The 25,710-nt window shown below is 44.1% G+C and overlaps 1 protein-coding gene and 1 pseudogene across 1 annotated transcript in view; both read left to right on the forward strand.

Annotated features, from left to right (window-relative positions):
* The window catches only part of LOC127673525 (ensconsin-like), a 467,459-nt gene that overhangs the window by 274,741 nt on the left and 167,008 nt on the right, over positions 1-25,710 (forward strand).
* On the forward strand, positions 20,243-20,932 carry LOC127674134 (GTPase ERas-like; annotated as a pseudogene).

A 25,710-nucleotide genomic window follows, 5' to 3' on the forward strand; every position in this document is an offset into this window, starting at 1 on the left:
AGCACCAGCTCCCCCAGCCCCACTGCATAACATGGTGTTTCCAAGACCGTTACTGCCAACACAGGCAGTCAAGGATTATCAGACATTTTAAGATAGCCCACCCTAGGTTTGAGTCAGATGTCAATAGGGTTGCCTTAAGCTGGACTCCTAATGCTGAGTCGCAAGTTAGGTGGTAAAGCGAGGGACACACACTGTGGGCCTCCATTTGTGCGGTCACATCCTTCTAAGTGTGACTGAATTCAACTGAGTTTGTGAAGCGTGGCTTCCTCTTCTATGGTGATTTGCTTTGAATCCTTCAGTAAAAGTGTTCCGTGTCAGCCAGTCAAGTCACTCAGCCACTCCATCAGTTGGTTTGATTTCAGTGTTTATGTCCAGAACTAACTTAGTACAAACAAAAGCAATAGTGACAGTTATTTCTGCCCTTCAGTGAAAACTTTGCTTGTGTTAACGCATTTAGTAGCCTGTCAGGCAGGTCCTGTTATCCAGGAAGGATTAGGGTTTCCCTTGCTCAGGTTCCCACAGGCAGTGAGTTGTACTGTCTGGGGAGAGATCCAGGTTCTGGTCCTAGAGGGTGGTTTGATGGCGGCATGTTAGTAACGGTTTGCTCCCCTTGTGCATGCAGAGGTGTCTGCACTGCCACAGATGAACTCTCCAGGAAACGGAGAGTCTGCACAGAGCCCACAAGGAGTCGCTTCACAGTTGTCCAAAGGAACCACAGAGAGGTGAGCTCAGCAACTGAGGCCTTTTTCACTGAGTGAAGATGTGTGTGTGTGTGTGTGTGTGTGTGTGTGTGCGTGTGCGTGCACTTGCGTGTGTGTATTACAAAGTGCTGTGTTCACCCCACCCAGGTAGAATGCCAGAGTTTAACAGGAAGGTTTATTTTTCTCCTTAATTTTTTGTAGAACTTGTATCTCTAAGAAAAGAGGAGTCCCTTTTTCTTTACTCCTCATCTGAGATCTGAGTGTGTCGTAAGGACAGTAACCAACAGCCGGTTGACCTCACCGGTGTAGGCTGGCCACCCTGGCATCTTGGAAATCTAAAGCAGAATTAAAAATGTAAGGCCATGAGGGACACAGAGAGAGTTCAAAGCAGAACGGTCTGTGGAGAACAGAGATGGAGAGGAAGGGGAAGGGGGTCCTGTTCATCCTGTACCAAGAGTGCTTCAAAGGCCACAGTTTCTGATGTACAGAAAAGCTGGGTACAGAAACCCCAGGACTTAAGGAAACTGAGGCAGGAGATTGTTGGAAATCTGAGACTGGTCAGTACCACAGAGCGAGACTGATTAAACCCAACACAGATAGGATGGTTGGTTCGTGACTGATTCCAACATGTAGGAGACTAAAGAAGTTGGGTTTGATGCCAGCCTGGGCTACAGAGTGAGACTACCCGGCCCAACTCTACAACAAGGAAAAACACGTGAAACACAAACAAGAAAAGTAGATCACGGTGGCACACACTTATAATCCCAGAACTTGGAATATTGAGACAGGGGTATCTGAAATTCAAGGTTACCCTGCCTCCGCCTCACCTCTAGGTTGAGACCCTGTCTTCATGCAGGGACAATGAGAACTAATTTGCATCTTCACCAGCCATGTATAAGGATTCAACCCCCATCCCCATCCCCCCTAGCCCCCCACCCCACCCCATCCCCAACCCACTGAGTTCTTGCCAGGATCTTCAAGCCCCGAGCCCTCTTCTCACCCATATTCTTTCTGCATAACAGATTCCCCATGAAAAGCATAGAGAATTTTATGGGCATCAGATTCTCAGACTGGTTGACCTGTAACTCACTGTGTAGACCAGGCTAGCCTCATTTGCAGAGATTCCCCTGCCACTGCCTCCTGAGTGCTAGCACTGTAGGTGTCTACCACCATGCCCAGACTCACATAGAGTTGAAAAAGGGTGGGACCAGTAAAATGGTCAGCAGGTAGAAGTGAGACTCACCAATCCTGATGACCTGAGTTCTATCTTCAGGACCCACTTACCTGAAGTGAATACCTGAAGTGAGCCCCAGTTATGCCAGTTCCTTGGGGTAAACATTAGTAACTTGGGCGACCCAGTTACTCTTCAAAGGGCCTCTAGACACAGATTAGATCTTCAAGTCTCCAGAGCCCCTGCCTGGTTCCCACAGCTCTGATCTGTCCATCTCTCTCTAGTCAGCAGATCTCTGTCCAGACCATGATACACTTTGTCCCCAAGACTTTCAAAGAACCACCAGAACTTGAGAGCTGTTTGTGGCCTTACTGAGCCCAGTGGCGACTTCTGCAGGCTGAAGTCTCTGGGGAGCATTCTTTCCTAGAATCACAGAGATAAGGCCAGCCCTTCAGTTCTTTCCTTCTCAAAGACTGGCTGACTGCTGGGTGCTGGGGGCTCCTCTCACTGCCTCCTTCTGTGACAATGCGACTCCCCACAGTCCTGTTTCCTGGTGCTTCCCAGTCCCCTCTGGATAATGACCTCCTTACTCTCCAGATGGAAGTGACAGGGTTGCCTTAACAAAGCACACAGGCTGAGCTGGCAGGACCTTTTGTGTGGGTGTGTGTACACTCCGAGCTGTGAGTCCGGAGCCTGGGATCTGCCTGTCTGACCGCCTGCAAATAACAATAAAATAGAAAAGGCATGGCAACCTGACAAGATATTTGAAAATATCTTGTCATCCACACAATAAGGCCGTGAAATGGGAGCCTTTATTATGCCTCTTAAAGCCAAATGATCCAGAAGGCATCTAAATCTAGACATAAACCACACTGATAAGGCTAAACTGCTAAAAATCCATTTCTCTTGTTGGGGCTTGGGGTAGGAGAGCAGTAATTGAGAAAGGTTCTGAGACAGGGTTTATTTGTGTAGCACTGATGTCCTGCCCTTACCTCCTGAGTGCTCCTTGAATGGCCCGTGCTGCCATGCCTACCCTTTCTTCTGATGTTCAGATCCAGGTTATTTCCTGTCAATCAAAACAAGAATGCTTAAGTTTTTGGGTTTTTTTTAAGATTTTATTTATTATATGTAAGTACACTGTAGCTGTCTTCAGACACTACAGAGGAGGGAGTCAGATCTCCTTAGAAATGGTTGTGAGCCACCATGTGAGTTTCTGAGGAACCGCCTCAGAGGTACAGAGCTAAACAAAGAATTTTCACCTGAGGAATATCAAATGGCTGAGAAGCAGCTAAAGAAATGTTCAACATCTTTAGTCATCAGGGAAATGCAAATCAAAACAACCCTGAGATTTCACCTCACACCAGTCAGAATGGCTAAGATCAAAAAGTCAGGAGAAAACAGGTGCTGGCAAGGATGTGGAGAAAGAGGAACACTCCTCCACTGCAGGTGGGATTGCAAGTTGGAACAACCACTCTGGAAGTCAGTCTGGCTGTTCCTAATTCAACGTTTTATGCTTATATTTTACATTGAGATGTATTTCTGTCTCCTACAAATGGCAAAGATGCTTAAAAACAGAAATCACTTTTATAGAGAGCATGGTGCTCTAATGTGCCCCCAATTGGTGTCCCCAATATGCTTAGTCCCCATTTTCTTCCTTGTTTCTCATGATGTGCATTCAAAACAAATAAATAGAACAACAACAGCAAAAGCAAACAAACAAAACCTTAGTTCATGATGGGGCCACAAAGACAGGCAGTGCGCGCTGACTAATGCCAGCCCTGGAGACAAGCCACGTTCAGTCCCTGCGTCCTACCTGGTACAAGGAGCACACCAGCTCCCGGAAGTCATCCTCTGGCTGCCACCCTTGCTTCCACATCTCTTGCACACAAACACACACACACACACGCACACACACACACAAACACACTCAAAGCCAACAACCAGAAAAATTTGTTTTCTGCTGGGAACGGTAACACAGACTTGCAATCCAGCATTCAGGAGCTTGAGACAGGAGAACATAGAGTCTGAGTCCATTCTGGGCTGCATAGTAAGAACTTATCAAAACAAATAAAAAACACCAACAAATAGAACACCTGCAGTGTGCATTATAATAATTAGTTTCAGCCAGGAGGTGGTGGCACACACCTTTAATCCCAGCACTTAGGAGGCAGAGGCAGGTGGATATCTGAGTTTGAGGCCAGTCTGGTCTACAGAGTGAGTTCCAGGACAGGGCTACACAGAGAAACTCTGTCTCAAAACAAACCAAAAAAAAAAATAGTAAGTAGAAATGTTGCTTTTTTTTCCTTGTAATTTATCTTATGAGAAAAATGTCTTATAAAATTGCAGAAGTTGAGGGAGCAGAATGGGACTCTGGGCAGTTAACTGTTTTTCTTTCCAAATGAAATAAAAAAAAGAATGTAGCATTTTAACCACAAAATATAATATTTTAACATGATAGATGTTATTGTTTGTGTCAATATTAATTGCCAGTTATGAGAATGGCAATAGGATTTATTTAAATGCAAAAAAAAACCAAACCAACCAACCAATCAACCAAAACAGAAACAAAAACAAAAACAAAAACTCATCAAAAAGCACTGCTATGTCCCATTCCCAGTTTTCTGAGGAACTGCCTCAGGGATACAGATCTAAACAAAGAATTTTCACCTGAGGAATATAGAATGGCTGAGAAGCACCTAAAAAAATGTTCAACATCCTTAGTCATCAGGGAAATGCAAATCAAAACAACCCTGAGATTTCACCTCACACCAGTCAGAATGGCTAAGATCAAAAAGTCAGGAGAAAACAGGTGCTGGCGAGCATGTGGGGAAAGCAGAACACTCCTCCACTGCAAGTGGGATTGCAAGTTGGTGCAACCACTCTGGAAGTCAGTCTGGCGGTTCCTAATTCAAGGTTTTATGCTTATATTTTACATTGAGATATATTTATGTCTCCTACAAATGGCAAAGATACTTAAACACAGAAATCACTTTTATAGAGAGCATGGTGCTCTAATGTGCCCCCAATTGGTGTCCCCAATATGCCTAGTCCCCATTTTCTTCCTTGTTTCTCATGATGGGCATTCAAAACAAATAAATAGAACAACAAGAGCAAAAGCAAACAAACAAAACCTTAGTTCATGATGGGGCCACAATGACAGGCAGTGCGCGCTGACAGATGCCAGCCCTGGAGAGGAGCCATGTTCAGTCCCTGAGTCCTGCCCAGTACAAGGAGCGTGCCAGCTCCCGGAAGTCACCCTCTGGCCGCCACACTTTTGTCCACGTCTCTTGCACACACACACACACACACACACACACACACACACACACACACATACAAACACACACTTAATGCCAACAACCAGAAAAATTTGTTTTCTGCTGGGAACGGTAACAGAGACCTGCAATCCAGCATTCAGGAGCTTGACACAGGAGAACATAGAGTCTGAGTCCATTCTGGGCTGCATAGGAAGAACTTATCAAAACAAATAAAAAACAACACCAAATAGAACACCTGCGGTGTGCATTATAATAATTAGTTTCAGCCAGGAGGTGGTGGCACATGCCTTTAATTCCAGCACTTAGGAGGCAGAGGCATGTGGATTTCTGAGTTTGAGGCCAGCCTGGTCTACAGAGTGAGTTCCAGGACAGCCACGGCTACACAGAGAAACTCTGTCTCAAAAAAAAACCAAAAATAAAAAAAAATTAGTAAGTAGAAATATTGCTTTTTTTTTCCTTGTAATTTATCTTATGTGAAAAAAATCTTATAAAACTGCAGAAGTTGAGGGAGCAGAGTGGGACTCTGGGCAGTAAACTGTTTTTCTTTCAAAATGAAATAAAAAAAGAATGTAGCATTTTAACCACAAAATATAATATTTTAACATGATAGATGTTATTGTTTGTGTCAATATTAATTGCCAGTTATGAGACTGGCAATAGGATTTGTTTAAAAACAAAAAAACCAAACTAACCAAACAAACAAACAAACAAAAACAAAAACAAAAACTCATCAAAAAGCATGGCTATGTCCCATTCACAGTTTTCTGAGGAACCGCCTCAGGGGTACAGAGCTAAAAAAAGAATTTTCAACTGAGGAATATCGAATGGCTGAGAAGCACCTAAAGAAATGTTCAACATCCTTAGTCATCAGGGAAATGCAAATCAAAACAACCCTGAGATTTCACCTCACATCAGTCAGAATGGCTAAGATCAAAAAGTCAGGAGAAAACAGGTGCTGGCAAGGATGTGGAGAAAGAGGAACACTCCTTCACTGCAGGTGGGATTGCAAGTTGGTACAACCACTCTGGAAGTCAGTCTGGCTGTTCCTAATTCAACTTTTTATTCTTATATTTTACATTGAGATGTTATTTCTGTCTCATACAAATGCCAACGATCTCCAGGAGGTGGCGGCAGTGAGATACTAGGATGATCAATCAGTTTTCAGAGGCAGTCTGGTCATTTTATCTTCATTCCCAGAATCAGCTTGCTACACTTTCTGGTAGAGAGGATGCTCACTGAAGCTGCCCGGAGTAAGGACTTCTGCTCCCCTATATTTGCTCTAACTGCGCTACAGTGCTCAGAGAGGATCCAGTCAATTTACCCAGAGGGGATCTTTAGTTTTCCACGATTGACAATAGGATTCATTTCAATCAACTGAACCCACAGCCTGTAATGTATGAGCAGGCAGATGCAGGTGCAGACTCCCCAATTATCTCTGCCTCTTCTGGCTGCTGTGGCTTAGATGATAGCAGTTTCTTGGGGATAGGAAGCAGGATTTATTTATCTTATGTATATGATTACACTGTCACTGTCTTCAGACACACCAGAAGAGGAGGGCATCAGATCCCATTACAGATGGTTGTGAGCCACCATGTGGTTACTGGGATTTGAACTTAGGACCTCTGGAAGAGCAGTCAGTACTCTTAACTGGTGAGCAGTCTCTCCGGCCCATCTTCTTATACACAAAGTCCTCGGTTCTTGTCCACCTGATTAGGAAGGCAAGTTTCATGATGGGCCCTGGGCCTTGTTTCAGGGTTCTCTCTGAATCATTGGTGGAATTGCAGTAAATGTTAAAGCAAACAAACAAAAATCCCCTGTAAATGCTGGGCTGCCTGAGCCCAGCATTTAAAACTTGAGGGGCTTGTGGACCCCGAGTGTTCTACCTCTATCACTTCAATCGCTTTAATACTTCTTTTGTTTGTTAGTGTTTGTGACAGGGTCTGCATATGGTCTAGAACTAACAGTGTAGCCTAGGTTGGCTTCAGCCTCCCAAGTTTTGAGGTTATAAACATGAGCCACCACACCGGGTTGATAACTCCTTTTGAGTGCTCATAGTAAGGAGATACACATAGTTTAAAATATAAAGTACACCAGGAAGATCTAAGCAACAACTCGTGACAAATCGACACCTTTACAATGAAATACATAACTGTACTAAATCACATAGGTTACTGTTCTAAATGATTTCAGATGATGTTTAAGATAAAAAACACTCCATGGTTTTGCCTACAGCCCAATTTCTGTCGAGGTCCCCTCCTCTCAGATGACACTAGCTACTGTCCAGTTGACATGAAAACTAACCAGGATACAGTGATCCCAGCAGACAGCACAATGTGCTCAGAACAGTTTCATTTAATTTCTCCATTTAATTGTCTGCCAACTCAGAAGTCTCTCGATCCTACATGCATGGGACAGTCCCTAGGCTATCTATTCTGGTTGTGGGACTACTTGTCTCTCCTTAAATAATTAACACATATCAGCATAACTTTAGTTCATAGCGATACTGAGTGTGGACTGCAGGTGAAATTCTGTATTCTGTGAGTTTGAGACCAGCCTGGTCTACAGAGCAAGTTCCAGGGCAGCCAGGGCTGTTACACAGAGAATCCCTGTCTTGGGAGAAAGAGAGAGAGAGAGAGAGAGAGAGAGAGAGAGAGAGAGAGAGAGAGAGAGAGAGAGAGAGAGAGAGAGAGGGAGAGAGGGAGGAAGGGAGGAAGGGAGGAGGAAGGGAGGGAGAGAGAATGGAAGGGAGGAAAGGAGGAGGATGGGAGGAAGGGAGAGAGAGTGAGAGACAAAGAGACAGACAGACAGACATAAGACCACAGTGGACTGAGCCCACCACATTCATTTTCTTCTTGGTTCAGGCCCTTCTAGGTTAAGCACATTTTCAAACAAAAGTTAAAATCAACTTGAGAATCCCCCCACCCTCTCTCCTTTAGAGGTGTGCTCTTTTGTGGCCTGAGTCATGTGTGATCTGAGTCATTGCATTTCAGTCTCTCTGGCTGCCTGTGAATCAAGATGTAAAACTCCCAGTTCCCTGTCCAGCCCCAAGACTACCTGTAGGCTGCCATGCTTCCCAGCGTGGTGACCTTGGACTGAACATCAGAACCTGTGAGCCACCCTCAATTCAATGTTGTCCTTCATATGAGTTGATACGGTCATGGCGTCTGTGCACAGCAATGAAATCCTAACTAAGACAGCACTCTATAATAAAGGCGATGTTTAAAATATGGCGACCAATAGTGGATTTCAATAAACAATAGTGAGACAACTGCTTAGTCATCTAGCAAAAAGGATTAAATTTTGTTTCATGTTTCACATCATATAGGAAGATAAAGTCCCCGAGGCTCAGTGATCTCAGTGATCTAAGTGAAAAAAGGGAAACCATGAGATTGCAAGAAGAAAACTTGAGTAGTTCTATTGTTACCTTGTTGTAGGGCTTGGGTTTCTGACACTGATTGGAAGTCGAGTTTTAGGCAAAGAACAGAAATGCTATGAGTAAACACCATTTGCACAGCACGAATCGCTTACAGAGTCTGGGTCTCTGACCTACCAGATTGCCATTTACGATATAGATCAGAAGGTTCACTGTGCCTATTATAAAAAAAAAAAATTAGAAGTGGAAGTGGATGTGAGCAAATAACGTTCAGAGACACAGACATAGCCACCGATGCATAACAGCCCTCACATGTGACACACACAGCCGCTGCTGTGTAACATCCTTCACATGTGACACACACAGCCGCTGATGTGTAACAGCCCTCACATGTGACACACACAGCCACTGATGTGTAACAGCCCTCACATGTGACACACACAGCCGCTGATGTGTAACAGCCCTCACATGTGACACACACAGCCGCTGATGTATAACATCCCTCATATGTGACACACATAGCCACTGATGTGTAACAGCCCTCACATGTGACACACACAGCCGCTGCTCTGTTTTGGCCCTCACTTGTGACACACACAGCCGGTGCTCTGTAATGGCCCTCACATGCTAGCATGTCCTCTGTCCTCCTCTGTCCTTCTCTCCGTCCCCTTGTGCGCTTGCACTCAGGACTGCCCACTCACTTGGTCCTCACCACCAGTCCTGTGCTCTGTGCAGTAAGCAGTGGTGCCACTCTCCACAGCAAGGTCTTGCTCATTGTCCAGGCCAGGTTTAAGCTCCAGGTCTTTCTGCCTCCCCCATACATGAAAGGAAGTTTAACAAAGAAGAATTACTCCCACATAGTTGGTGAACAGCTGTGGGTTCATCACAGGAAAGAGGAGGAAGATGAAGGGAAGAGAGAAGGAGAAAGATGAGAAGAGCAGAGAGACGAGAGAAGAGGAAAAAGGGATGAGAAGAAGAGAGTCTAAGTCTTGCTCCCATCCCTTAATTCCTCTGTGAAGGCAATGTGCTGGAATCTTCTACTCAACATTGTTCTATGCCGCCTACTAAAGCAGTCATCCTGTGGGACAGGGGTGGTGGACTGCTCGCTCAAAACCTTATGTGAGCCCCTAAGTCCACACCCTAGCACCTCACCGAACAGAAGAAAATCTGATTTTGTGATTTGCTGTAAGAATTTTTTAATCCTCACCTGGGGTTTCAACCCAGACTTAGACCATTGAGTTCTAGAAAGAAGGATTAAATTTTGATTTATTTTAATTTTGATAAAAGACACACACAACCTTTATATTGACAATAAGCTTTAAACAGCACAAGAGCAGGGCAGACATCTGCCCTCTATGCTGTTAGAATCTACGTTCCTATCGATAACCCCGAGTTATCACTTGCTATGTCTCATTTGGCTGCTCTTAACCCCAATCGGCCATGTTCTCTTTAACACACCCATAGCCCACATCGTCTTCTTCCACTCTTCCTCTTCTTCTCCCCCTCGTGGTTCTTCTCCATCCCTGAGCCTTGGAATGTTAAACCCCAACTATGCCTCTTCTGCCCAGAGATTAGCTGTCAGCATCTTATTTTACAATCAGAGATAACTTGGGGGCAAGGACACACAGTGTCACTTGTGCTAAGTGTAGACTCTCTCTGGGACAACCAGGTCTGGGGGTGGCAATATTAGCATTAGAATATAAGCAGTATCAGGACACCAAACAACAATCATTGCTAAACATTACAGAATACTTTGAATACCAAATGCATAATTTTGGATATAAATGTTAATGAAAACACAGTCTACTTACGTGGATGTCTTATGTTTGAGCAGAAAAAAGCAAATGACTCTGAAATGTTTTCTGAACAGGACAAGAATTTAGGACTTTCAGAATGTTCCACCCCAAAAGAATTTGAGTTTCTTCAAATGTGGACTGATGAAACAGATTTGACATTGCAGGAAAGCGTCTGCCTCAAATGATTTTTGTTGGTATTTGTGATTGTTTCACTAAATAAGGTTTCTAAGAGTTGCTATTGGTTTTTAATGTATAAAATCCCCTGCTTGAGAGCTACAAAATACACCCAGATTCAAACTGACTCTGTGGTTGTTTCTGTTTGTCACCGATGAATCCTTACCCACCTGAACTTTGAAGATCCTCACCCGAGGGACTCCCATACCCAACTGGGGTGGTCTGTGACAATCTACAATGCTCAGTGATCAGCAAGAACTGGGTCCATTTCAGAGGTCCTCAAACTTGAGGATACTTTACAACCACTTAGATGATTTGATAAATCAAGTATACCCAGGCATCTTCCCAGAGTTTCTTGCTTTCTTGCTGCAGTGGGAATTTGTGGTTTTTATAGGTAGACAGAACACCCTCAAGTGTTTGAAATTTCTAATTTATTGGATCTTCTGTGGACCAGGCAAACACTCTGCAGCCTTTCAGGGTTTCTGATTCAACTGAGGGACCCTAGGGTTTTCCAGTGCCACACCCTCCTTACAGCTTCCGCACACCTCAGGTCAAGGCTAGGCCAAGTTCCATTCTCCATCTCCGTTCTTGGAATGTACTGGACAGATAGTCACCTGATCCTCTGGAAAGTCCTAGACAGAGTTCAAATTCATGTCTTGCTTGCTAGCTAGTAGATTTAAAGGTCGATATGCTTAGCCAATACGTTTGAATTGTAACCTTGCTGATATAACCTATACCCCTAAAAAGTATAAAAATTGCTTGTAATAACCATTTGGGAGGTTGCCTTCTTGTTACTCGCCTAGAGGGTTGACCCCGATGCTCTGGAAAATAAACCTCTTGCTTTTGAATCGATCTGCAACTCAAAATAACTACCACTAATGGAGGGTTGTGGTCCTACATAACAATTCAATGGTAGAACTGGAAACCTGGGGTTCTTAGTTTCCAGATGAGACTGCTGCTGGTGGCTCAAGGACAAGGATAGAATAAAGAGGAGGGAAGTGCCTCAGTATAATGCTACAGCAGTAACACACTGCATTCAAAATACTGTACAGCTGGATAGAACACACTAGTAAGTCTGTTAAAATGTCAGGCTCGAGGATGGCTGGGAGAGGGGAAGGTGATTCCATGTCACAGGACAAAATGCTGTAGTTAGAAGCAGTGTCATTATCTTCTTCCAAAGTCAACCATTTCCTTTTAAAGACCAACTCAAAAAAAGTCATATTTCTTTAAATAGGACTGGGGTAAACTATTTATCTTTATTGAGAGATCAGCAATGTCAAAGAGAGATATTTCAATGAAAGGTTAGAATACAAAAGTTACTTGAGATGGCCCAGGGTTACCCAGTGAGACCTTGTCTAAAAATTTTTGTAAAATAGTGAATATTCAATGTTCTGAAATTGACAAGTTTCTCTGCATAATCTTGTCAGCTAAAAATGTTTCAAGTTACAGGGGAGGGGACAATGACAGGTGTGGAGATGCCACACTTCACCAGGAACTGTAGCCTGCGACTCCGATGGAGACATTTTGGGCTTGTACTCTGGCTACCTGCTCATTGCACCATATAATGGAGCTGCCAAAGACCAAGGGAAGGACATACTCGCCTATTCCTCAAAGACCTCTGGGTTATGGACAGCCTAAATGGCCTTGGTCTTGGCTGCTGGAGGACTCCTAGTATGGTTTTTTTTTTTTTTTCTGCTACCATTGCCTTATAAGTTTTTTTTACTTTTTATTTTTATTTATTTATTTATTTTTGTTTTTGCTTTGTTTTTTTCGAGACAGGGTTTCTCTGTATAGCCCCGACTGTCCTGGAACTCACTCTGTAGACCAGGCTGGCCTTGAACTCAGAAATCCACCTGCCTCTGCCTCCCAAGTGCTCGGATTACAGGCATACACCACCACTGCCCAGCACCTTATAAGTTTAAAGGATGGAAGTTTGCCTGCCAACATGGGAGGGGGTGAAGAATATTTAAGTGTTTCATATGGTGGTGTGTCTAGGGGATCCTATGACAGACTTTCAAGAATTCTTTCAACAGCAGAGGGATAGCTGCTGTCTCGCCTCCTCCCTCCCCCCTCCCCCCACACCATCTTCTTCCTTGAAGACTTCCTGTGGATGTTAAGGGACATCTTTACTTTATTGATGCAAGGATGCTGGGAAGGCTTACTAAGTGACCCCTGTAGGACTTCTACCCTATTAACCAACTAGAGTCTGACATTCCAATTTTATTTCATGATTTTAGGCCAAGGCATGTTAACATTAAAAAAAAGTAATGATGAATTATTTTGTTGTTGGCATATTATTTTTAATAACACCCTGTGATTTTGTATGTTGTGATATTCTGTGGGGGTGGAGAACTCTATGGATTTACTTAACTAAACCATTTCTCTCATCTTGAATCTCTGCAAATATAAGTTGACTTTGTCAGTTCGGGATGCTGGAAAAACTACTTCCTTGTGCCCACATATAAAAAGAAGTCACTAGCTCTCTGGACTTTCCTTCTAAAAGACATGAGTTCTACTCATGAGTATGCCTCTCTCAAGAGATAATCACTATCCTGAAGTAGCAACTGGAAATATCATTACATTACCATTGGAATTCCATAGACACTTGTGGGGGACACAGGTGTTCAGTTGATTGCAGTAATCTCGTCTTTTTTTTGGCTGTTGTGTATTCTCTAGTACCTGAAGCATAATGTCTGTTACACAGCAAACTTCATCAAATGTTTATCAAATACACAGATTCATAAACAGCCACAACTCTGTTCTGTTCTAAGTAACTTCAAGAATGTTAAAATTCGCTGGGCAGTGGTGGTGCAGGACTGTAATGCCAGCACTCTGGGAGGCAGAGGCAGGTGGATTTCTGAGTTAGAGGCTAGCCTAGTCTACAAAGTGAGTTCCAGGACAGTCAGGGCTATACAGAGAAATCCTGTCTCAAAAAAAAACCAAATCCCCTCCCAAAAAAAAAGAATGTTAAAATTCTATGCTCTAAAACACAAAAAACATTTGATGTCTGATTTTCTGATCTGGGATCTGGATTTCAAATCTTTAGTCTCTAGATGTTTTATTTATTCCAAGGAAAGTCACAAAACCTTTGTTCTATTCAATTTCCAAATGAACTTTAAAAATCCTATTATAGCCAGCTGTAGTAGCACACATCTTTAATCCTAGTACTTTGGAAGCAGAGGTAGGTGATCTCTAAAAATTCAAGGCCAGCCTGGTCTATACAGAGAATTCTAGGAGAGCCAGAGATATGTAAGGAGGCCTGTCTCAAAACGTATCATATTATATGATTTTCATTGATTTCACCGGTCTTTTAGCTTCTCACATGTCACTATGTTTTTTTTTTTAAAAGATTTTTATTATTTATTATATGTAAGTACACTGTAGCTATCTTCAGACACCCCAGAAGAGGGCATCAGATCCCATTACAGATGGTTGTAAGCCACCATGTGGTTGCTGGAATTTTAACTCAGGACCTTTCGAAGAGCAGTCAGTGAGACATCTCTCTAGCCCATCATTATCTTGTAGAAAGAATATCTTGTGTGTTGCATGGATACATCACCTGTGAACTAAAAAGCCTATGGCCTGTAGCTTTTGCAGGAAATATGGGTGGGAATCAAGTAGAGAGAAAGGATTCTGGGAGAGAGCCAGGAGGGAGATTTGCCAGGAAGATGTGTTGAGACAGACATGATACCACAGGTAACCAGCATGTGGCAGAATGAAGCTAGGATAAATGTGATATTTTAAGTTATATCTAGTCAGAGAGGAGCCTAGCTATATAGCCAAGGTATTTGTAAATTTATTTTGAGTCTGTGTCTTATTTCTGGGAGCAAGGGGCTGAGAGGAAGAACCAGGAAAAGTTTTTCCAATGGCACTTTACCCAGAAACTCCATCCACCTACCCACCCCCACCGCCAATTACATTAGCGTGGGTGTAGACTGTTGGTCAGACATGCCTTACTTCTGTCCAGAAAAGGCCAGTATTCCTGCCTATGCTCTTTCTCCCTTTTTCCAGGTAGTACAAACTAACAATGAAATCATCTATAACCTTATTTGTATCATGGATCGCCCCCCTTTTTTTAGATTTATTTATTTTATTTATATGAGCAAACTGTAGCTGTCTTCAGACATACCAGAAGAGGGCATCGGATCCCACTACAGATGGTTGTGAGCCAGCATGTGGTTGCTGGGATTTGAACTCAGGACCTCTGAAAGAGCAGTCAGTACTCTTAACCGCTGAACCATCTCTCCAGTCCCCCATGGATTCTTTAGAACGTTGAAGAAGGTGACAGATCATGTCTCAGAAAAGTATCTTAAGACACACAGTTACTTTAAAGGGAAGAAATTACATTAACTTTATGAAAACACTGTGCGAGTGTATTGACAGCTATCTTTTGCTGTGATAAAATAACATGACCAAGGCTTGTGATTCCAGAGGGATAACAGTCTATCCTGGCAGGAAGACACAGCAGCGTGTGGCAGGCATGGTAGCAGGAGCAGGGAACTGAGAGATGGTATCTTCAAGGGCAAGCCGGAAACCGTGACACACTGCAACAACCGCATGACTACAACTCTCAAAGCCAGAGGGAATGAACTTCCCCAACAAGGCTGGACCACCTTCCCAATCCTTGCCACTGTACAGCCTGGCATTGTTTGTTACCTTGACACATGCTAGAATGATCTGAAAGAAAGGAACCTCAAGTTTAGAAAATGCCTCCATAAGATCCAGCTGTAAGGCGTTTTCTTAAAACATGATTGGGGTGGTGCCATCTCTGGGCTGTTCCTGGTTTTTTTAAGAAAGCAGGCTGAGCAAGGCAGGAGGAGCAAGCCAGTAAGCAGCACCCCTCCATGGCCTCTGCATCAGCTCCTGTCTCCAGGTTCCTGTCCTGTCCTGACTTCCTCCCATGATGGGCTGTGATGCAGAAGTGTAAGCTAAATAAACCCTTTACTCCCCAACTTGCTTTTTGGTCATGGTATTTCGTTGTAGCAATGGAAAGCTTAAAATAATAATTAACTTGGAACCAAGTGTTCAAATACTCGAGGCTATGGAGGGAACATTTCTTCTTTAGTGTGTCACAGCAAGTTAGCGATATAACATTCCGTACTCTGTAGCCTCATCACAAATTACTCCCCAAACCCAGCAGGTAACTATCTCTTGGTTTCTGTGGGTTAAGAATCTAAAACCAGCCTACCTAGGTAATTTTGGATAGAAACTCTCACTCATTGTTTTTTTGTTTTGGTTTGGTTTTTGGTTTTTTGGATTTGGTTTTTTTGAGACAGGGTTCCTCTGTGTAGCCCTGGCTGTCCTGGAAAACTCACTCTGTAGACCAGGCTGGCCTCTAACTCAGAAATCTGCTTGCCTCTGGCTCCCAGAATGCTGGGATTACCAGTGTGCGGCACCACCACCCGGCCTCGCTCAGTGTTAAGGAAGGAGACAAACAGTTGTTCAATCATCTGGAGGTTTGATGGAGAGAAAGGTATCAGCGGGCCTAAGTTCTCTGTCACTTTGAGCTATCCACAGACTTGCTCTGTGACAGGGCAGCTGACCTCCCCAGTACCAGTGCAAGTGTTCTATGTGTGGGCACAGAACCCACAGAATTTTATAATCTTACCTGTAAAATAGCATCTAGTCACTTCTGAGATGTTGTGTACACTGGACGGGGATACACAAGCCTGTGAGTGCAGGGAGCTGAAATGACAGGTTCTCTCTTTAGAGCTGCTGTCCAGAAAGTGACTATGATGTAGGCTTGCAAATGAGATCTAGAAGCTGATCTGGTAATAACTTGAGGAAAGATGCTAACCGTTGGGACCCAGCGTGTCACGGTGGATAAGGGAACTTGCTGCTCTTCTGGAGGTCCTGAGTTTCGTTCCCAGCACCCACAGTGCACAACTCACAACTGCCTGTAGCTCCAGCTCCAGGGGATCTGACGCCGCCTCTGCAGGGATCCCACTCCACCCCCAGCCATGCACCTACAGGTGCCACACGCCTGCACAGGCAGACACACACAGGCAGATATGCACAGGCAGACACGCACATACATATGGATGAACAAATGCTAAGCATGTGTTATTTTGAAAAGTAACCCAATTAATTCTTTTTAGGTCATTTTCTTTTTTGTTTTTGTTTTATATCATGTGAGGTAGAGGAGGTCTTTCTTGGTAGCCTAGGCTAGCCTGGAGCTTGTGTAGGCAAAGCGAACTTTAAACTCTTGGCAATCTTCCTGGCTCATCCTCTCAAGGGCTGGAACTACAGAACTGTCCTATCAAGGCTGTCTCTCTCTTTTGCCTTTTTTTTTTTTTAAGGATTTACTTAAGCTGGGCGGTGGTGGCACATGCCTTTAATCCTAGTACTTGGGAGGCAGAGGCAGGAGGATTTCTGAGTTCGAGGCCAGTCTGGTCTACAGAGTGAGTTCCAGGACAGCCAGGGCTACACAGAGAAACCCTGTCTCGAAAAAACAAACAAAAAAAGATTTATTTATTTATTATATGTAAGTACACTGTAGCTGTTTTCAGACACACCAGAAGAGGGTGTGTAGTGAGCTACCATGTGGGTGCTGGGATTTGAACTCAGGACCTTCGGGGGAGCAGTCAGTGCTCTTAACCACTAAGCCATCTCTCCAGCATTTTCTTTTGCTTTTTGATACAGGTACCTCAGTATGTAACATAGGCTAGTACTAAACTCATGATCTTCCTGCTTCAGCCTCTTAAGGGCCGGAATTGCATGTGTGCACAATGAAATATTGCATTATAAATAATTCTGATGTAGAACTGTAAATACAATGATTATTTATTTATTAAAACATCTGTGGCCAGGCAATGTTGGTGCACATCTTTGATCCCAGATTTGAGACACTTGCAGAAGCAGGCAGATCTGAGTTCCAGGCCAGCCTGGTCTATAGAGGGAGTTACAAAACAGCCAGAGCTACACAAAGAAATATTCTTAGGAAAAAAAAAAGTCAGGCATGGTGTTGCACACCTGTAATCCCAGCACTTGGGAGGCGGAGGCGGGCAGATTTCTGAGTTCAAGGCCAGCCTGGTCTACAGAGTGAGTTCCAGGACATCCCAGGACTACACAGAGAAACCCTGTCTCAGGGAAAAAAAAAAAAAACTCAAAAAAAACCCTCATACCCAAACACATTTTGACTTTGGGGCTGGAATGTGGCTTGCTTGGTAGGATGCTGCCCTACTGTGTGTGACGCTTTGGGTCTGAATCCCCGCCACATAAAACTATATTCCCAGTGCTCTGAAGATGAAGATTGAAGTATACCTTCAAGGTCAGCTTCAACTACAAACTAGAGACTAGCCTGGGCTATATCTAAAAAGATTGTCTTCTACTTGTTAGTGTCACAAATATTGCTAATATTTCCATGTATCTCTGCCTAGAATCATAATTAAGACACGTCACAAATTTCAGCTTGTTACCTAGGATGCAACTTTGTCAACACAAATACTGATAACATGGCATGGAATTTTTAAGTCTGTCCATGGACTCTGTGAGATGATGGATCACAAGATGGCTTAGGGTACAAAACCACTATGTGAAGAAAATATATATCAACCTAATACAAGCACCTTCAAGTGACTGAGTCATTATTCCACACGGATAATATATGCGTTCGTCTATTTGTTATTATCAGACTTCCCCAATACTGTGTATATTTACTAATTGATTAGTATCTCGTCTCTACTGACTTTGTTAGTAGTCCCCTCCCGCTGTGTCTATGTGTACATGTATGTTGATACAAAGTCTTGTTGTGGAGCATAAGTAGGCCTTTCACTCGATCCTCCTGCCTCAGCTTTTGTAGTGCTGGAATCACAGACATGAGTCACCAAACTTGGATTATGAAGCATGCCATGCCACCAGTAGGTAATGAGCCGGTCTTAATTTAGATCCAAGACACATGGGAACTAAATTATGTTTCTCCCGGTGACTTTAAGTTTTTGCTTCAGTTTTTCAGTGTATGTGCCAGACAGTTGCCAGCTGGATTCCTGATAAACGGCCGAAATTAAGTAGGACAAGTTTTAGGCATGTGAACGGACTTGTTTTCCAACGATGAGCATTTCGTCTTGCGGCCAACGCGGCGATCCATGCCCCACTTCCAGGATCTCTTCCTGAGTGGGAACAAATGCGCAGAATTTGGCTTGATGGGGGAGCTGTCAGATTGGGGGCACCGGTTAAAAAAGCAACAGCTCCTTTTCAGTCTTGTGGTCCCACTGCAGCGGCTGTCCATGGTGGCAGTGCCTCCTCTCTAACCTCCCTAAGCAGCTCAGCCACAGAGCCTAAGTCAGCCAGGAAGGTTCTTTCCATTCTAACTCAAGGACCCGATGCAGGGAAGAGGAGGTGAAAAAACCCATCAATACCTGAGCTTCCCACAAGCCCCACCGGTCATTGAACAGGACATCCCAGCAATCCCTCACTCTGGAGATCTCTGCCCTGAAAAGTTCAGCCTCCTAAGAAATCCTGTCTAAGCCTCATCCTTTGTCCAGTTCCCTGTTGTCCACTCAGGGGAGCAGAGGCAGCCACCCATGCTGGATTCATCACTTTTCCTCCTGGATCTGTCTCCCCAACAAATCTCTTTTATGAGATTTGCCGCCTAGCTAGCATGACTTTCTCACTGGAAGAAAGCAAGAAGTGAGGAAGGAGCTGAGCTCTGAGCTCCGCTGGGGATACCCTCCCTGGGAGCTGTGGCACCTCTTGCTGAAGATGCTTCCTCTCAGAGCCCTGTGGTTCCTGGGCTCCGTAGTCCTGGGATACTTTTCCATCGCAGCAGGAAGACATACTGCAAAGTCACACTTTTCTTTCCTATATTAAGAGAACAGTGACATTGACTGGTGGGAGAATTCAGGTGGCTGGGTGTGTACCTAGCATATACAAAACCCTGGGTTCAATCTCTAGTACTAAGAGGGTGTAGCAGGCGTGGCACTCAGAGCCATGTTGGGCTCCACAGTGGGTTCCAGGCTAGAATGCAATACAAGAAAAGTCTCAAAAATGAATCACTGTACACACAGTACAAAAAAGGTTGAAAGAAAAAGTCTGCAGTGGAATTAAAATATAGATGAGCCAGATACTAACCCAACAAATTTTATTATTGAGGTTTTTGTTTTTTGTTTTTGTTTTTGTTTTTTTTAAACACGGTCTCACTGTCAGCTCTGACTGTCCTGGAACTCACTATGTAGACCAGGCTGGCCTCAAATTCAGAGATCACTCTGCCTCTGCCTCTGCCTCTGCCTCTGCCTCTGCCTCTGCCTCTGCCTCTGCCTCTGCCTCTGCCTCTGCCTCTGCCTCTGCCTCCTAAGTTCTGGGATTAAAGCTTTGTGTGGGTTTACAATTAGTTTTTTAATCCTGCTTTCAATCCTGAAAATGTTTCATCCACAAAACAGATAATAATCACATTTCCCTGGTGATCGTGTATGTAACAAAACAATGTTGAGAAATGGCTTGCACATTATTCCAGTTTTTGGTTTGTTTGTTTGTTTGGTCATTTTTTCAAGACAGTATTTCTCTGTGTAGCCCTGGCTGTCCTAGAACTTGCTCTGTAGACCAGGCAGGCCTTGAATTCACAGAGATCCCTCTGTCTCTGCCTCTTGAGAACTAAAGAACTAAAGATGTGTGACACCGCAGATCAGCCTGCTGCCCCTCAACAGACTGCTACTCCTGGGAACACAGCCAGTCTCACCTGATTTCCCATTCCCAGCACACTCTTAAACACTCTTAAAGTGGCTGTTTACACCACTTCCTTGAGGTGCTGGGGAATGCAGTTGCTGACCAAGTTTAGCATCTTGGACCTGAGCTCCAGTCGGCAATGCACCAGCTCCCCAGAGGAAAGCCATGAGGCTTGGGAACAATGCAGAGATAGATGCTGTCAGGCAGCTACTGGTGTTCAAGGCGGCGGTGGTGGTGGGTGCAAGTGGTGTTGGTGAAAAAGCTCTCAGGATCCCGATGACTCACCACTGCTTGGTCAAAGACCACAAGCCCACTATCCAGGATTCCTACTGGAAAGCAGCAGCCTGGACTACAGAGGAGGCTACATCCTAAATGTGCTGGATACAGCCGGCCAGGATACCCGGCGGGCTCTGCAGGACCGTGCTTGGCAGTGGGTGATGGCCTGCTGGGCATCTTTGCTCTTGATGACCCCTCGTCGCTAGACCAGCTGCAGCAGATATGGTCCACGTGGAAGCCTCACCGCAGCCTCTGGTGCTAGTGGGCATCACGTGTGACCTGGTGAGCACTGCTGGAGATGCTCATGCTGTCGCTGCCACCGCAGTCCTTGCTCCCAAGCTGGGAGTCCCCTTAGTGAAGACCTCAGCCAACAGGCAGCAAAGTGTGGGAAGCCTTTGCCCTTGTGACTGTGAGATTCAGAGGCCCATGATGCTGGGGCTGCGTCAAGCAGGAAGATCAGAGGCCACAAAACCATCTGTAGCTGTGGCTGCTCTGTAGCCTGAGGATCTCAGTTAATACAATTGACCCTTCTCTCCTGTTAAGGTGACAGTTCTCTTGTCATAAGATTCCCCCACCCACCCACCCACCAAGTAAGTTTCCACGGACATTTTTTTTATTGTCATTTGGTGAGGAGTGTCCCTTGTTGGCTGTGTTCTGTGAAACTCTATGCAAAATTAAATAAACGTTCTCAGCATTCAAAGCAAAAATAAAAAATAAAAAAAATAAAAAAAAAATAAAAGATGTGTGACACCACCACCTGGCTATGTATGCCCTTTATGTTCAGTAATTTTCACTTTTAACTATTTTCAAGGCTATAGATGAGTTCATAATTTTCTGATTATTCTGTTAAGATGACTTTATTCCACTTTTATATTTATTCCCATGGTTCATGGAGTTTTTCTTTGCTTGTTTTTAGTCTTTTATTTCTTCTTTAAGTAATACCAAAGGATTATGAATTAATTGGGGAAGTTGTCCACATTTTAACTTACATTGAAAATTTGTCTTAATTTAAGAAAAAACATAAACTGAAGCACACCCCTGGTTTGTTTCCTTCCCTGGCTAACCTACTATTTGCTGTTTAGGTCCGGCTGACTTTGAGTTCATGGAAGTGTGCCTGAGGCAGGATACACTGTGCCTCTCTAGAACAGAGGCAATGGAATGTACCACCGTGCTCAGAGATGTCATAAGAATAAAGAGCATGGCCCGAGACCTTACCATACACTTTCACTTCTTGTGCACCCTTCTGCAAATGCGTGTGTCTCCTGCCACCGTGACCTAGATCTGGGAGCTGGTTTTCCCGACCCAGAATTAAGTAGCTGTAATGGGGGGTTGTGTAGACTTTAACCTTCCTTCCTCCAGCTAGTTCTTGCTTCCTCAGCCAGAGGTGCGTGCTGGGGCAGTCCTGCTTCTCTCCCACCCTTTGTTCTGGGAGTTACCCTCATTCCTGCAAGCTAGATTTTGAGTTTCTTTCTTTCTTTTTTCTTCCTTTCTTTTTTTTTAAAGATTTATTTATTTTTATGTATGAGTACACTGTTGCTGTCTTCAGACACACCAGAAGAGGGCATCAGATCTCATTACAGATTGCTGTGAGCCACCATGTGGTTGCTGGAAATTGAACTCAGGACCTGTGGAAGAGCAGTCAGTGCTCTTAACCTCTGAGCCATCTCTCCAGTCCCGATTTTGAGTTTCAAAAGCAGACATGTTTGTTTTGTTTTCTAACCCTCTTGTGATAGCTAGTCTTGGTTGTCAACTTGACTACATCTGGACTTAAATTAAAAACAGAGGGCACAGCACTTAGGAACTGCTTAGTTTGACGTAGGAAGATCCACTTCTAACCCAAATCTTGAGGTAGGAAAACACATGCCTTTAAACCGGGTCATACCTTCTGGAAGCCTTGATAAGGACTCGGAAGAGGGAAGTTTTTGCTCATTGCCTGCTTTCTTTGCTTTGCTAGAAAGCCCGTTCCTTCCCTGGCATTACAGCCCACTCCTTCAGGATTCCAGCATCTACTGAAGACCAGCTGAGACATCCAGCCTTGTGGACTGACCAAGTTCTGGATTCTGGGACTTTCTGTTCATAGCCAGTCATTGCTGAACTAGGCGGACCACAGCCTGTAAGCCATTCTAATAAATTACTATATATATAAATATATATAAATAAAACTCTATATTCTATATATATGGGAATATATGTATACATACATATATACATGACTGTACATACTGACACATAGATTCATTTAAAAAGTTCTGCTACTCTAGCTAACCCTAGTGCATGTCTAACACACAGATGACAGGTCTTAGTAAATCACTGGTTCTCGAGTGTTTATGCTAACTCCTATAGATTTTGTCTCTAAGTGTGTGGAGAGAGATTGACACACACACATTTCTATGCTGGGGAGTGAATTTAGGGCCTAGAACATGTTAGGCGTGTGCTCTACCACTGAGTCATATTCTGAGCCTGGTGACCTTTTATGTCTTGTTTTTTTCGAGACAGGGTTTCTCTGTGTAGCCCTGGTTGTCCTGGAACTCACTCTGTAGACCAGGCTGGCCTTGAACTCAGAAATCCTGCCTCTGCCTCCCAAGTGCTGGGATTAAAGGCGTGTGCCACTGGCCCTGGTGGCCTTTTTAAAATTATAGGATTATTCTCATAAGGTCAATCTTGAGGTGTTTCATATTCTAAGAAAAATTATTAGGTTTTGTTAATATTTGTGGTCACTTGATGGGCTAGGCTGAAAAATTTTAGAGACAGGGTCTCATGGAAAGCAGGTTATCTACAAACTTGTGTAGTTGGTATACAGACACTAAAAACAAAAATTCACTAACTGATTAGTTATAAAACATTACTGCAAAATTCTTTGGTATAGTAGTAAGGTTGGCACTTTACAATCAATATTTCTCCTTGGAAATTTTTCTATTTTTAGGAAATTCCCAAATTTCCATTTGGATCTTTCCACTTATGATAATTTATTGTGGCATTTCAGATTTTGAAAAATCAAATAAAATGAATATCTATTAAACAAGAACCTTGAACCTCAAAGGAATCTAGCTCATCCTTTATTTCTTTAAAAAAATCATTCACTTGGCCTTGTTGGACATCAAAGGGAGGAGAGGCCCTTGGTCCTGGAAAGCCTTGATGCTGCAGTGTGGGAAAATGCTGGAACAGGGAAGCGGGAGAGGGCTGATTGGGGAACAGGGAGAGGGGAGATGGATTATGAGAGTTTTGGGGACAGGGAACCAAGAAAGGGGACATTTGAAATGTAAATAAAGAATATATCTAATAAAAAAATGTAAAAAAAAAAAAAAAAGAACTACTTGTGCAGTTCTGGCACAAATGATATGGGAGTAACTAATCCCCTTTTAATTGGAACTAAGGTCCACCCGATGCATAAGTCTTGGCAGAAAAAAAATATTCACTTATTTGCATAAGTGTATGGAGTGGTTACATGCTGTAACTCCCTGTAGAGGTTAGAGGACAACCTTTAGGAATCTGTTCTTTCCTTCTGCTGTGAAGTTTTCACCAGAGAAGTCTGCTTCTCTGTAAGTAAGTAAGTAAGTTTTCACCAGAGAAGTCTGCTTCTCTGTAAGTAAGAAGACAGGACTTACCTTGGTACCTCAGCATCTCTCTTGGGAAGGAAGGTGGGCCCTCCTCCCTAGTTGTAGGCATAAGGGCTTCTCTAAACCCCACTCGGCAGGGAAGCCATGGGCTGCAGCTTTTACCACCCAGAGACTGCACCTGTCCTTCAAGGCCCCACCCGCCTTTGAGGAGTCAGCTGGGGCGGAGGGTGGCCATGCAGCTGGATTGATCCAGACCTGGCCCAGCACCATGGGAAGATCTGTTCTGCCCTCAGTCACTTGCAGCTCAGCAGGTCAGCTAGGGTCACATTGCTCCAGAAGCTGGGAGAAGCAGTTAGAGGAACTCGGAAGAGAAGGAGAGAGGGGGCATTGCAACTGTTCACTGGCAGCCCTGGCTGGGTGACATCTGCCTGTCCCTTGTTCCCTAGTACTGGCTTAGCCAGAGGTGCCCAGCCAGCCTCCCTGCTGCCCATAACAGGTCAGAGTCTCAGATCTTTCTCATTTTCCCTCTCTTTCCAGCCTTTGGTCCCTCCATCCTCTGTCCTCTCATCTCCCTCCTCCCCCTCCCTCTGTTCCTTCCTCTGTCCCTCCCTCCCCCCCTCCATCCCTCCCTCTGCTTGAGACACTTCAAGCACTAGGCTCCCTCTTGCTCCCTTCTGATCCCTCCCCACTCTTCCCTAGTGACATCTGAACCTCGGAACCCATCTTTGGTCTTGTCTTCGTAAGTTTGTCCAGATCTCTGGCTGAGTGCTGTGCAGGCATCGGGGAGACCTGGTGCCTGCTCACTGTTGGAACTCTCTAGGAAAGAGTGGCCTATACTTCCTCACCGTGGCCCATTTCCTTGGGGAGAAAGGGGCCCTTATGTAAGGACTTATCTACAAACGCCACATAAAGGGGACTGTGTCTCTGAAATAACAGACATGTGAATGGCTGAGGGAAGGTATTTTCCAAAGCAGAAAAAAGCTGCTAAAGAACAGAAAAGTAGGACATGTGCTTAAAGGTCCTTTTAAATGGGCTGGTAGTGTGGCTCAGTGGTAGGGCACTTGCTTGTATGAAGCCTGGGGCTTAATCCTCAGCGTGGCAAAAAGAAAAATTACAAAATGTAAAACAAAAGGAGAGACAAGGCAAAGTAATTCCAGGTAATGTCCAGATAGAACACAAAGGCACTTTTAAATAGTTTATACTTTTTTTGCCGTTTATTAATTTTTTTGAGATTATAATATAATTACATCATTTCCCCCTTCCCTTGACTTCCTTTAAATGCTTCTTGACAAAACAAATCAAATCATCCATCATATCTACTTTATTCCTGTCATCTGTGTTGACTCAATTATACACTATTTAGTTGTTAGCCAACGGGGCCTTGTCCTGTACTAGAGTGGATATTTGACATAGTTTAGAAATTGTCTTAAGTTCTTAAAAACACTAGATGGTCTGTAGTTTGTCATTGGATGTCATTAATATGAAAATTCTAATTCTTGAGTTTCTCTGAAGCCAGAGCCATAAAAGAGAGCAGGAAAGAGAGCACCTTCCCTTCCACTTTTTCCCCAGGTGCCCACAGGACTCTGTCTCCTTCTAATCTCAAAGTGAGGTCACCGGCCCCGGCCCGCCTTTGGTGAGTGTGGTGGAGGTGCGTGGGAAAGTCCACCCTGGTGAATCAACTGCTGTCTTTTAGCCAAAGGATCTTTGAACTGGGTCTCCTTAGT

This window comes from Apodemus sylvaticus, chromosome 23 (assembly GCF_947179515.1).
Source record: "Apodemus sylvaticus chromosome 23, mApoSyl1.1, whole genome shotgun sequence".
Lineage (NCBI taxonomy): Eukaryota > Metazoa > Chordata > Mammalia > Rodentia > Muridae > Apodemus > Apodemus sylvaticus.